The following is a 14911-nucleotide window of genomic DNA, read 5'->3' as shown; positions in this document are numbered from 1 at the left end:
CTTTACGCACTTAGCCTTGTACAAAAAGAAATATTAAATTTCGTACATTACCCCAATTTGACTAACTATTTATCATAGTTTTACCAATTTTTGATGAAAATGACGTACAGTCTTGTATGAGCGTGAAAATGACCTCATACCAAAGGCTATATGGTTGGCACCCCTGTCCTTCAGTCATGGTTTGTGCTCGTGACGTTATGGTAGTAACTACTACACCACCAATAACATCACTAAACTAACAATACACCGAGTGCAAATAAAACTATTATATCCGTCATATTCCAGTTTACTATTGTACAATATTTACATCCTACTAATGTTATCTCTACAATTTACCTTTTATAAACTTGTAGGCTTACGATTTAAATTTCCGACTATTTCAGGTTTCTAATTTTTCTATTCTATACGGAGTCTATATGGTGGCAGTGACTGCTCTTAGATTTATCTCTACATTTATAATAAGACTTCTGTTCTTACTGTAGTTACCGTGTAATCCTATTAGTAGATTCAAAACTGATACCATCTGCTTAAATAAATAACATTTTTTCATCAATTATAACCATCTAAGAACCAGAACGGTTAGAAAATAGCCAGGTAGATACTTCAAAACTTTTAAATAGATTAAAAAACGCGGTCGACTTTATTGAAAAATATTTAAATTTATAAAATTAAAAGGTATGCGCATATAGATAAAATTAAATTATCTAATATGCATTTATATGAATACTGTTAGATTAGATACTGTAGATAGTTTATAAGTTAACATACAATTTCTACCACTATGTTAGAATACTTTCAAAAATTGATTATATATATCTAAACCCTATTTCAGCGACAAAATTAGACTATAATAATACAAACAATCCTGCACAATACATACAGCGCCATCTAGTCTAAAACTAAAAAGAGTTTATGTGTAGACAAATGATGTAAATACTTAAATGCATTTTTTGTAAATACATTGAAAACACCCATGCCAATACAAACAATCATATTTATGAATACAAATGTTACCTTAAGTAAAAAGTAATAAATTAATTTATATTATTTTACAGTATTTACTACTTAAATAAGTAATTTAAACCCAAAGAGATACTAGAACATGAGAGTTATAACTACTTCCTTATGTGTACAGTCAACTTGATAAATATATTACAATACTATTTGAAACCGACTCTATACGCACGTCATATGCATAAAATAAAAGTATTCTATGTGCTAATATGGAATATGGTCTGTCCAAATTTGATTGAGATCGTGACTAAATAACAAGTATCTTAAAATATATTTACAAACTTTCACATTTAAAATATTAGTAGGAAGTAGGATTAGATAATTGCATAATTAAGTTAGCTTCTTGAAGATATTAAGTAAATAGAGTATATACGCAAAATTTCAACAAGTAACGAATCCTATGCTCCTGGAGATTTAAATTCGCCGGTTCTACATAGAAGAAACACAGATTTTGAAAATGAATATTTCCCTGAAATTCCATGGGCTTACATAAAATTTCATTATTCTACCAACACTCAATTTTGATGATTGTGATTCATACTAAGTAGACTGTACTTGCATGACACAATACTTACTACGTTTGCGTTATTTAATATACTATTTAATTATAATATTATGTATAGTAATTGATATTGTATAGACTTTAAATTCAATTATTTTTCACATAAAGTATCAGAGGATCCAAAGATTTTTCTATAATCAGTTAACAGACTCCTATTTTGTAAATGTTTTTTTTTATTTTGTATAAATGTAGTTACCGCTTATTTATTTAAAACACCAGACTGACTTTTCCGATTTTTAATTATTTTCACTTGTTAAAAATCACATGTAATAGGAGACATTTATTTGATAGTATCTTATTTGCCCTTATATGATCTATTATAAGAAATTGTTTTTAATTTCTAACGGTTATATTTGAGTATCGATAGACCGTATTGAATAATGATATTTAACATCTATTTTAATTATATTGCACTTTAATTACGATAAAAGATACGCTGCTGAGCGTGTTGATGTATTTGTAATGTCAGTAAAGGAAGTATTAAATTCATGTTTATAAAAATAATACAAGACCTTGACCGAACCATATTATGCAAGTGAGCGATAAATCAGAGTTCCATATTTGTTCTCTCGATAGTGAAAGCACGTACCGTCCACGTTTTTCACGAACGTTTTGCTGTTTGTATGTGGGCTATGAGCAGCATACAAACTGTCAAAGTAACGAGGACAAAGCCGATATTGAAAACAGTAAATTACCCCAAGCCGTGAATCCGGAAACTTTCGTTTGCATTATGAGTAACGGTTTCAAAATGTCGGTCAAACGCGAATCCGTCTGAGTTTATGGCACGGACATGGTAGATTCGAATAGATGCCATAAATACATCAATCTATATATAATGTCTTAGGCGACAATATTTTTTATATTTACTATAATGTCACAGGGGTATTTATTAAAAATCCCTCTCACGGCTGTCCGTATTTAAGTAACTTCTGTGTTTCTTTTTTTATGATTATCCTCTGAACTTGAATGATGACATCATTTTATATAGGAAATCTGAGTTCTAAATTTTAAGTAAATTAGAATCTTTTCGCATATTCAATACATGCACAGTGCAAATGCATTTTCGGGTTCTAAATAAAGTTTATATACAAGACATAATAGAATTTCTCTTATATAGGTTTCTTTGCGTTATTGCGTATTTTAGTATTGTAACATCGTCCACTAACATTATATATAATAACAGGTATCTGAAGCCTGCATATACCATTTAAAACCGCTTACCATCGAACAGACCATATACTAATTGCCACCTCAGTGTAAAAAATGTGACATTGAGCTAATATTTATCACATAGCACCCGTACTTACGTCACAATAATTGTTTACAGTGTAATTGTTCTTACTGTTTGTTTACACTGATTAAAGCAGAGGCACTCTCCGGGTGTTTTGTTGCTATAGTCATGATACCAGCGATATACATATGTAGCGTATGTATATTATGTTATATTAAATATCAACATTGGATTGATTTAATGTTATCGTTGAATTCTACATCTCTCAATTCATACTAATAAAATTTCGCACGTGTAATAACAAATACAATAAAAGTGTGCCCCTTTTGTTAACTTTTCAGGACTAAATAGCTGAACGCATTTTAATGAAATTGTATCACAAGGATATTGGACATGTGTTATCTTTTATCTCAAAAAAGTATGCAGTGTCGCATGAACAGCAGTCTTTTACCGGTTTCAAAACGTGGGAGATTTTGCAAATCGGCTTTATTTTTACGTGTAATTCGCAATACTTTGCTAATAATAAACTTATTTTGGAGTATATATTTTTTCACTTAATAGTATAATATTATATTCTATTAATTGCAATAAACCAGCTAATAAGCTAGGTTGTTACTTCCATATTAGGTTTATTGCGGTCAATCCTAGTATTACATCTATAGTATCAATCTTTGGTAGCATCACCCACATGAAATATTTTTTATTTTACAATAGAATTATATTTTTTCATACGCTTGGTAAATCAAAGATTAGGCTGAGGTACATATTTATTATAATGAATGTAATAATAAGGCATACATTGATTAAAGTACAGTTCGAACGGTAAAATACGTAGGTACATAACATATTGATTTCTTATTGCGTGTTCCATATTTGGTTGTACCTACAGCACTGTATTTATTACTTTATTGTTCGTATTACGCCCTACAAAGATAACTCTTGTGATCACTGTGCGTCAATCGACACAAGAATCATTTAGCAGCGAATCGACTTCAGAAAGGTGTTTGTAAGGATAATATGTTGGTACACCATCATTCATGCAATGTTTTGTTACTTTTGTTTCAGATTTTGTAATGCCAACTGCAACAATCTCGTGATAACCTTAGCAGTGAAGGTAATAATACCTAATACATATTTTATTGATTACTAGGTGTGCCCGCGGTTTCACACGCGCTAAATTTCAATATATAAATTTCAATAAAAATATAAACTATTTGTTATTTTGATGCATAAGCTATGTTACTGTAAAGGTCCATCAATATCCTTTCAGCAGTTTTTGCGTGAAAGAGTAACAATCATCCATACTCACAAACTTTCGCGTTTATAGTATTATATATATATAATATGAAGATTTTAATTCCGAGCTTATCATCAATATTTGCATAGCATCAATGCTTCAAAAACACTCACACACTCTGTTCAGATTCAAAATACATGTCTATAAAATGTAGGGGTTGCCAATGCGTCATCATTGAATGAATCATCCTGCAAGGGGTATTCGACACTTACAGCCTCATTTCTTATCCCGCAGCCGCATGTATTTGTAGGTTACTCAAACAGATTTAATATGGATATATAGATTTATAATAAAAACATGTATATATATACTTACTAAAAATACTGTTCAATTTTACTAAGTTCCCAACACAAATTTTTCTACTATGGTACAGGTGAGAACAAATTTAATTTATTCTTGTTTATTCTAAGTGATATAATATCATAAACGATAATAAATATTCGCGTGTTTACTACAATATTCTTACTGTCTGTACTGCCATTATTATAATATGGTTAGATTGACCGTCTCTCTCCCAAAACAGCCTCATTTCTTTTATTCATGAGTCTGTAAATAGGATCGGAACCTTTCGTTATTAATTCATATTGAAAAAATCCACCTGATGTAAATCTGTTTTTGATTGGATACTTTCTACAAAAAAGGAGCACATTTTATTTATAGATAAAAGTTAAAAATAATATACACACCTTTTTTTTTATTATAAGCCGTAGAAAATTAACTGTTTGTGTCATTTTGTTACTTGATATTCTGTTTTAGTGTGTCGGAAAACTGTAAAGACTATTATTAACTCATATTTGTTGGTTTTTAAAATAAATACTTGGTTAGTCGTCGGCAATCGACACCAGCTTATGCATGTTGACTCATCTAGAATCACTTTATGATGGAACCGGATCTGAGACTTCACGATGGCAGTCCAATGACCAACCTCTTTTTTTATTATTTTACTTGCGTAGATAAATATTAATGTAGTCACTAATAACCCCAAACTCAAATGTATAAACTACAAAAATAGTTGGATGACCATAAAGTTGTTAAAATGTTGAAAAGACGTGGATTACTAATTTGATGTTTTTGTAAATATAACAATAAATTTATATAGAAGGGATATTGTACTTCCTTAGTATTTTCCAATACATAAATATTATGTTTACTTTGAACTCTATAATTGCAAATGTTCACAAATTAATTATGTTTATTTTTTTAATTCACTGATGACCTCGCCCGTTTCACACAATCCCGCGGTTAAACAATAACGTATTGTCTTACTCAACCTAAATAGGTAGCTAATATATGTTATGGTACAAAAGTATATTTTTAAATATAAATCATTAACGGTAATTGTTTTCGAGTTTTGTTATATTTCGGAATCATGTCCAAAATTGTAATCCCTTGTATTTTTAAATTAATTAATATGTATACAGTAGCTGAACCCGCTATGGCGTAGTCTTGCGCCGGCAATTGTATTCAGAATAACAATACTATATAACTCTTTGCTATGTAAACCCAATGGAATAAAACAAACACAAAATTTTATGCAATAATTACTATAATATATTAGTGATAACTGCACGCAAATCGGTTAAGCCGTTTCGGAGATTAACGAGCACAAACGCACTGACAAATAGACAGAAATTCTCGCAAGCATATCTTCCATTAATAAATAGCAACCAGTTACATTTTTATTGCATGTTTGCGACTTGTGCAACATACCATTGTCGAATAGAATAGAAAATTCTTTATTAAAAAAAACTTGTACATTCCTGACTTTTTATTCTACATTCGGAAATCTGTATCATCAAAAGAAGAACGAGCAAGAACCTTGCGTGATGCTATTTAAATAATTATTGTAACTTTACATTTTTAAGTTGAAATGTGTGAAAACAAAATACTAACTAGCACTAATTCATTAGTCAAAATATCAATTACACAATAAGATTAAATTAGATTAAGATTATTGCTGATGACATATTGATTTCTTATCACACTAATAAATCTATATTGAATTAGGGACTAGATATAAGACCCCATGTAGAACGATTAGCGTTTGACCTCGATGATGAGACATTATCGACCGTAACGCATACACCGGTATTAACCTTGGACACACGCCCTGATTCACATAAAACACCCTAATATCCTTTCTCTTATGGGGTTTTATTCAACTTTACTAAAGTAGTAGCCACTTTAACAAAGCAGAGGTATGTAATGAAAATAACAAATTACTCTTTTCGAACTGTGTTGGATAGTTTCCAGGAACGTATCCCAAGTTGTTTCCTGTCACACTGTTATTACACAATTTATTATTATAATTTGTAAAGAAACAAAAAATGCGTAAAATTTTACATTATAATTATAAAATTATACTGTGACTCCAGTCCAAAATTGGGATGCTTAGATATCAACTATGTCCGAACATAGTACCCAAGAATTATAATTAGTAATTGTAATCTTTGATTAATAATTTAATTCCGTTAATAAAATATGTTTACAAAGTACTTATTAATACGGCTGCGATCTACATTACATTATAATGAACGTTTTGTACTTATCACGTGTGTGTATTTATTCTTGTAAATATTTTAGCAACGAATCAATGTCAATGCAAAAATTTCGTACGTTGCTGTGTGTTTATGTAATCTTCAGATAAAGATCTGTCACTGCGTTCTGGAGATGCGGTGTTCATAATATAGAAGTCAACCCTCGCGTCTTCACAATGTATTATTTAAATGTTATAAATCAATTACAAGCTATTGTTCATCTCATCTGTACGTCTATAGTATGACATAAGTATATTGGATCCAGTGGGACGAACTTGTTCATGTATGTGAACATATTTAACCTAAACACTACATAACACCAGTTATCACCAATGAGTTCGCATACCAAGTATAAAATTATTGTAAACTCTGTGGCGAACAAAATTGTATAAATACTTGTATAATTACAATATGTATTCTACATAATCGCGTAATATGAAAATACATCCAATATATTACGGAATCTATTTTTTTATTAAATAAAAAAATTGAAAGATGTTTTATATACAATAATCATGTGAATACAGAAATGACGAATGGCAAAATTTAAATTGGTACACCGACCCCAAACAAAGTGATAAGGACAACGCAACGGTGTCATCATGAGTCGGATACAATAAATTGTGTATTTGAGTATAGTAACGTATTCACGCATTGTGCGACATTTAACCACATTAACAACATTGTTGTGTTGGTTTTTAAACTAAATAAAAGATTTTCTGTTTGAGTGATGTAATATACATATTTGTTAAAGATAATCTTTAACAAATATGTATATTACATCACTGAGCGATATTAACTAATTTAACTAATATATATGTAAATTGTAAGTGGCGAGTTAGGTATCTTCAAAAGATAGACTTACGTGCAGTTATGTAATGATTTTATTGTCTTTTTTTAATCTGCCCAAATTCTACTGTTTGCTACTCATGCCGATATGTATGTATATTCGTATGAATCATACTGCACTGAATATATAAAATATATAATAATATTGTACCTATTAATCTTAAAACAATTCAGCTTGAAACTGGATTCAGTGCGTGGTACTCTGTTGTGAAATATATCCTAATTCCCAGAATTCTTGTGTACGTTATGATATATTATAGACATAGAATCTAGCCATTTTTTAGGTAAATACGTTAAAAATAATGCACCACTCTCCCTTACGCCACTGGTTGTCATAGTTGTTTTGTGTGGGTGCCGGAGTGAAATTTTGGCACTAGCTCAGCTCTGCAAAGGCGTTACATAACATTGCAGGTTTACGCTCACATCAGACACCAGACAGAATGTTTTGTCAATTTTACAATTAAAATTGGATATTACTAAATATTTTTTTAATTAAAAAAGAACAAATAATCACAGACCTTGTGCTCCGAATATAATTACACCAACTAGACGATTAGGACAATGTTCTCCACCGTACCGTAATGATAAGGCACGTAGCTACTTAAAAATCCTATATTTTATGTACATAAGCAAGGTTTTTTAAATTAGCACTAGTCTGGACGTTTTAGATTGCGGTTCCAAATATTCCGATACTATCAAGCTTCCTAGTTCGATACCCAGCAAAAATATTTAGAGTTTCTGATATTATAGAAATATGCAGGTTTTTGTTATGTTTTGTGTATATGTAGAACATATTGCAACGTAAAGAATGATTTAAAAAATGTCACGGTAGTTTTTGCTACATTTACGGAGAATACAGTTTGATGCGATCATATCGAGAACCTGCTATACCCATTGTGAAGATTTGTGCGGTTAGCCGACCCGCAAGGACAGTTATGAACGCGTTACATTAACCGTGGGAGCTTACTTTCTGTGTTATTATATTATGTACTTGTACTCATTCACACTGCTGCTTTATGAAACAATTAATTAAAGTAATATTTAATCTATATAATTATATAGTAATTATATAGTAATTTTGTATTTCTTGTATAGTTTTTACACTTTTCACTATTTGAATAACAAATTTCAAATCGATGCAAGTTAACCGGTAATACTTAATATAATATAGCTATCTAGTATATGAATAAATACAAAAAATATAATAAGCTTTAGCGTATAATACCTGTGCTTAATGCGTTCAACACGTTTGATTTAGAAAGAAAGAAAGAAAATATTTTGTATTTGGTACACATAACAAAAATAATTTTTAAATTACATATTGGATTATTTTGGTACCAAATAGGTGTCCGCTCAGCATATGTCGTGACTATAATAATAATATTATACAAACATACATAAATCTAGACGCATAACATTTAAATCCGTCTATTCGTTTAACATCCGAGGATTGAACCCGCAATTGTCGAAAGGTAAGTGTGTGTGTTCCCTGTGTGTGTCACACTTTACAATAGTTGCGGATTTTCGCACAATTTATGCAAACGTTCAATAGTATATCTGTTTGTATCACTGTATTTATTTTTCTGGGTATACTCTTTATGAATTTGGCCACAAAAAAATATTTTAGTGTGAATATCAATTTTACAATACAAGCTCTACTTAGTTTGGGGTCTAAATGGCAATGTGCGTGTTATATAGAGTTATTTTTTTATTTTATAGTTATTTTTTTAATTATATTTAACTAAATTACGTTTATAGCAAAACGACAACCTCGAGCTACTTATTAATTGTATACCACAAAGTGTACATGTTTTGAACACATTTATCTATTTAAAATTGTTTGCACGTTAATAATTTCGTACGTGCAAAACAACTTCTCGTAAGCTTAATTATCATGTATTCGTAAAACAATTAGATATATCGTGACAATCGGAGGTCATAACAATGATATTTCGACTATAATTATCATTTTATTCTCACGGCATCTTTTAATACTATTTCATCTAATATATTCAAATATTTATACCGTATTCGTAAAACTGCTTATAAATAAAAATAAGTAACCTATGTCTGCGTATAAAGAATAATTGTACCAAGTTTCGTTAAATGCCATCGAGTAGTTTTTGTTTCTATAACAAACATATAGACAGACAGACAAAAATTTTACTGATTGCATTTTTGACATCAATATCGATCACTGATCACACCCTGATAGTTATTTTGGAAATATTTTTTATGTACAGAATTGACCTCTACAGATTTATTATAAGTATTATAGATGTACTATGGAATTAGAAAAAAAATTATGATACTAACATTTACCTCTTTCCGCGAATTCCCCCCAGATACCCTTAATAAAACACGAAATTATAGCCTGTAGCATAATTTCGTATTTAGGGTATCATCGTCGCCCGCAAGACATTCTTGTAATCTGATCTCTCGCTTTGTAAATCTGAGTTTCAGAAGTAGAAATAGTTTACTCTATTCTACTTGTCCAATGCATTGCTCTTTTCTTTCGATCTCACACAGCTATACTACTAGGTCTAGAAATATGAAATTATGCAAGAATTTTCTTTGTATACACATAAACATTCTGCTTTAGCGAAGATGCAGAATTCTAAAACGTTATCTAATTCCTATTTCATTAGTTACAAGCAAAAGTTTGAGTGGCGCCAATATGCATATTTCAATTTATATTTCAATATTAATGAAAAGAAACTTGTTTTGATTTATTTATTTCAAAAGTTGTTCTGGGAATATTGCCGCATGGTTGACGCCTTGCAATTTTCGTTTCCATGTTGGTTTTCAGCCATATTGTAATTCTGAAAGATTTTTAGTTTTATCATATCTTTTTCTATAACATTATAGTCCGGGGCTTTCATACTTAATAGTAATATCCTAACAAGAACAGCAATGTCTCGTGTGGTTTTGTATTATCTCGTATATATACGTGTATACCATGTATATCTCATATGTTTACGTACAAAAGTCCTTTGAACCAGCCCTACACAGAATGGAAACCACACCAAGTAGAAGTTCTCGTTTTTACTTGTATTACACCCTACATTTTCCTGTAAAGTTAGAACTTACACTGCTAAAGACAGACTCGATGTTTTAGCGGTATAGCCGTGTGTATATGTTTAAAATCACTGTATGTTTCGTAATATTTCTATTGTGTAAAATTATTTTCTATAAAATATTTATATATTTAAATGTTCAATATATTATGAAACATTTATAAATGCTATAATAAATTAATGGCAATTTGATAAAAGAAACGACTAAAATGAAATATTACTTTAAATCCAATCCAAATCCCCGAAGTCGACTTTCAGAACTTAATGTTAAGTTTAAATTATTAATGCATATCTATTTATAAATTAGATCGATTAAAATACAGATGTTACGAGTTATGACGTACATTCGGCACGTGTCGTATAGAGGTGAAGACTGTATTTGAACCGCTCTGGGGGTCATGTTAGCATGCGTGGCTGCATCTATATTCGTATGCCATTAATAAGTAGGACCCAGGGAGATGTATACCATTAATAGCACTTATTTATTTATATCTAAGTTTTATATTGTCAGAATTGATTATATCTACACCTAAGTTAGATATAATATACTGAATTACAATACCATTTTATATATTTTATAAAGGTGTTGTATCTGATATTATTAAAATAATTAATTATCTTTTGAAACTTCACCCCAGGGCCATTACATACGTACAAAGAGAACTTTTAAAATAATACATTAATAAATACAATATCATTCATTAACGTGTTATTTATAAGAGTTGTGGCATCTATTAAAGATGATCGACATTCGAAACTAAATCTTATCACAGTATAATTAGTATTATTTTTACTTTATTAAGAATTTTTCTATTAATCGATAATTTATTGTAACGAACATTAATAACTCTTGTAAAATGTAAATGTATGATGTCCTGATATGGTTATTGTGCTTTTGTTAAATCTAGTTCAATGCTATAAAATCTAACATAACCAAGGTGCTTAGTCATTACGGACCGTGAGCTAATACTGACTTATATGTAGGTGTGGCCTCTACAATGATCGGCTATTAGGTTATATTGGTTTTCAGCAAGTACAAAATGGAAGAAACTCTCAATTTAACGTTTCTATAATAGGATAAAATTTATCTCTTTATTACGCACACAAATACAAAAAAGCAGTATGAAAGTGCAATACAAAATGCGATCTTATCGCTACAAGCATTGTCTTGCAGACAACTATTTGCATGTAAGCCAAAATTAAACAAATTTTGACAACATTTTTGAAATTGTAATAACTGCAAAAATGTTGTCAAGAACTGTTAATAGGTTACACAATAATTTTGATACGATTTTTTATTTATTCTTTGTAACGAAATATGATTTTGTCTTTCTGTGTTGTCTTGTCGAAATTTTATCTTTATACTGATTTTTCAGTTCTTGGTTTCTTAATTCATTGGGCAATAATTGCTGCTCGGAAAAGACAGCATTTAAAATAAATATATAGATTATTATCTTATGTAAAGTTGCAATCAATTCCTGTAATGGTTATTATCACATGAGGAAAAGATTAAGTAAAAATAAAAGTAAACTACGTATATTTTGTAATTTTATCATTTACTGTTTTTATATATGATACTGGAAGAGTTTACTGTCACGATCTAATAATTAAACAAATTATATGCATTTATATAAGGACGTTTTTAATACAATAAACGTCATATCATGCACCAACATTAGTAAAACTGTGGACATGCGCGATAATATTACAGTACTCAATGATAATATTGTACGGTAAATTATAAAAGCATAGTTATTGTATTGCACTTGTATTTTTTCATCGTTTTTTTTTAATATACCTCACTACAGTGGTGGAAATCAAGCATTTAACCCATCTCATGGTAAGTTGTTACCGTAGGATACATATATGGTATACACCTTGCACACCAGCAGTTTCACATGCGTATTTCTGATCCTGTTAATCCACCATAATTATGAACCCTACATAATGAACTCCTACAAATTTGATACATACAAAATACCTAGTTTTTTAGTAAAACAGGTATTTGTATTTGACCGGCCTCGCAAACACCGGCAACAGCTTTCGCCATAGTGAAGTACGACCGGCGGCTTCAAACGACCTTGTAATGTCAGATCGCTTTACCTTTATCATTTCAGTATAACAGCAAATGTATATGAAACATATATAAAATGACCGCATTTTTCATATTTTTGCTTTATAACATTAATACATCACATGTTATTGTGTCTTTTTGTAATACATAGATACACAACGTTGACATTAAGTAATAATTATACTTATTTAATGTTTATATCAAGCTTGTGACATAAAAACTGACATTGACATTCTGTGTTCTATTCAAGGTAATTCATATGTAAATTTTGTAAATTTTACTATTGAAATAATTCTAATTATCTACTTCGTTAGTCTACAAAGATTAATGAATGTATGATCTTAAAAATATATTTTTTAAAGTGACCATTGATTACCTTTAACAATGACAATTTTATGAGATTTAATGACATACATTTTTGACGTCATCACATAATAATTTGTATCTGAAATTTTACAATTTCATATAGATATCCTAATAATTTTATAATTATATCATAACATATGCTACAGATGCTACCAGTTACCAGAAGTTATGAATGCCAGTAATCACTCTATTTAAAACTAAATAATAAAAGAACATACCTATTTAATCGATGAGTCAGAAATTGATATATTGTGATGCAACACACAATTTATTGGTTAAACATGGGTGAGACCTTAAGGGTCTGGACTACACTTTTTTTTTATTTAAACTATTATTTTTATTGACTGAATAAAATATAACAGAATTTTATGCTAACAAATATGTACTTTAAAATTAATGGTGAAGTTAAAACATGGACTAATAAATCTTTATTAGTTATTATCATTATTTAGATAAGATTAATAGATAGATTAGATAATTAATTTATTGCCAATATAACACAAATAATACAATTTACAAACAATACACCGAATAAAAAATAATATAGAAAGTTGGCAATAGGAACTGCCTCAGCTGTTGCTGATATAAGTACAACCTCAATGAGGTCCACATATACCGCGCTGGTTTTCAGTTTCCTTTATAATAATAGTAATTATAATCGTATTATGAGACAGGAAATTTGTTTTACAATTATAAGATGTATAAACTTACAAATAAACAATATTACCAGCTGCGCTAATATTCTAAGGAGAGTGCTAATTTTTGTTCATAATTCAGGGCATAACACTAATATGTATAATATAAGTATTGTGAATACTATTAAATTATTCATTAATTAGGTGAGCATTTAATTAACGCTTGTATGTAAAATATATATGGTACTAATAAATTTCTATTTATAGTAGAATAGACTGTAGGTATATTGTAGAACAAAATATTATGTTGAATACACTAAGGTAGGAATGAGGTTGATACAATGCGAGCTTTAAGTAGTTTACAGCTAACATGTTTTCCATCTTCATGAGAAGGACAATGTCATGCTTCATGAGAAGTGACCGTGATTTGTGTCACCATCTTATCATTGCCTTCAAAATCCTATTTTAATGTATGTTTTTTTTTTAACTTGGGAATATCCTAATGGAGACCCGCCAACTCCGGGAGAGGTAGACGGTTACTGTCTAAAAAACCCCAAGGTGTTCCTTCTTTTAATTTTAATGTATAATGTTTTAATATAGATCTTGCCTCATAGTTGTATATAACCTTTTATTTTAAACGGGGAATGTCAATTAAGTTAGCAGTTGAACTGTCTTTTAACTTTGCATACAAGCTTTATTCTTTGTTTTAAAGAAAAATACAACGCCCTAATATTTTTAAAACTATGAACGGGACTATAATTACTTGTTGACGTCTTTCTCAACAATTGTTTCGTCACAGCTCCTTGCCTTGCACTAAATTAAACTTCCGGATGTAGTCGAAACAATTGTCGCGTAAGAAAAAAAAACATAGTGACTTAATTACATTCCCATATATAATTATAGATATATTAATGTAAGTTTAAAAAATAACGCTAATGAATATAAGTTTGATAAACATTAATTTTTTTATGAACGAAAGAATTATAATATGGACCTCTACTATTACCAATATGTCCTTGCCTAATATAAATATAACTAAGTAAAGCAAATGTTCGCAGAAATGCGTGAAGTGGGCGCGTTTAGAATGGGTACCCTATTTATTATAAGTTCTATTTATATACCCACCCCCGGCAATTTCTTCCATTTGATCGACTGCTGTTCGCCTACGTTTCATTATTATAGTCTAATAAGCTAATAATTGTTTTTCTTTTTATCTTTAAAGTATTATATCATCAAAGATTAAAGTACTATTACATATATTAATAATAT

General features: G+C 29.7%; 1 protein-coding gene across 2 annotated transcripts in view; it reads left to right on the top strand.

Moving 5' to 3' along the window:
- The window catches only part of LOC131846053 (solute carrier organic anion transporter family member 5A1), a 51156-nt gene that overhangs the window by 12803 nt on the left and 23442 nt on the right, over window positions 1–14911 (top strand). The window contains exon 2 of one of the 2 annotated variants that reach the window (XM_059195271.1): window positions 3873–3921. The exons of the other annotated variant lie outside the window; for it this stretch is intronic. The gene's annotated coding sequence lies outside the window, so the exon portion shown is untranslated. The remainder of the gene's footprint in view (window positions 1–3872; window positions 3922–14911) is intronic. 2 annotated transcript variants of the gene reach the window in all.

The sequence above is a fragment of the Achroia grisella genome, unplaced genomic scaffold, assembly GCF_030625045.1.
Source record: "Achroia grisella isolate CSIRO2021 unplaced genomic scaffold, CSIRO_AGI_Agris_v1 utg487, whole genome shotgun sequence".
NCBI classification, from domain to species: domain Eukaryota; kingdom Metazoa; phylum Arthropoda; class Insecta; order Lepidoptera; family Pyralidae; genus Achroia; species Achroia grisella.
This window is presented reverse-complemented; position numbering and strand designations above follow the sequence as displayed.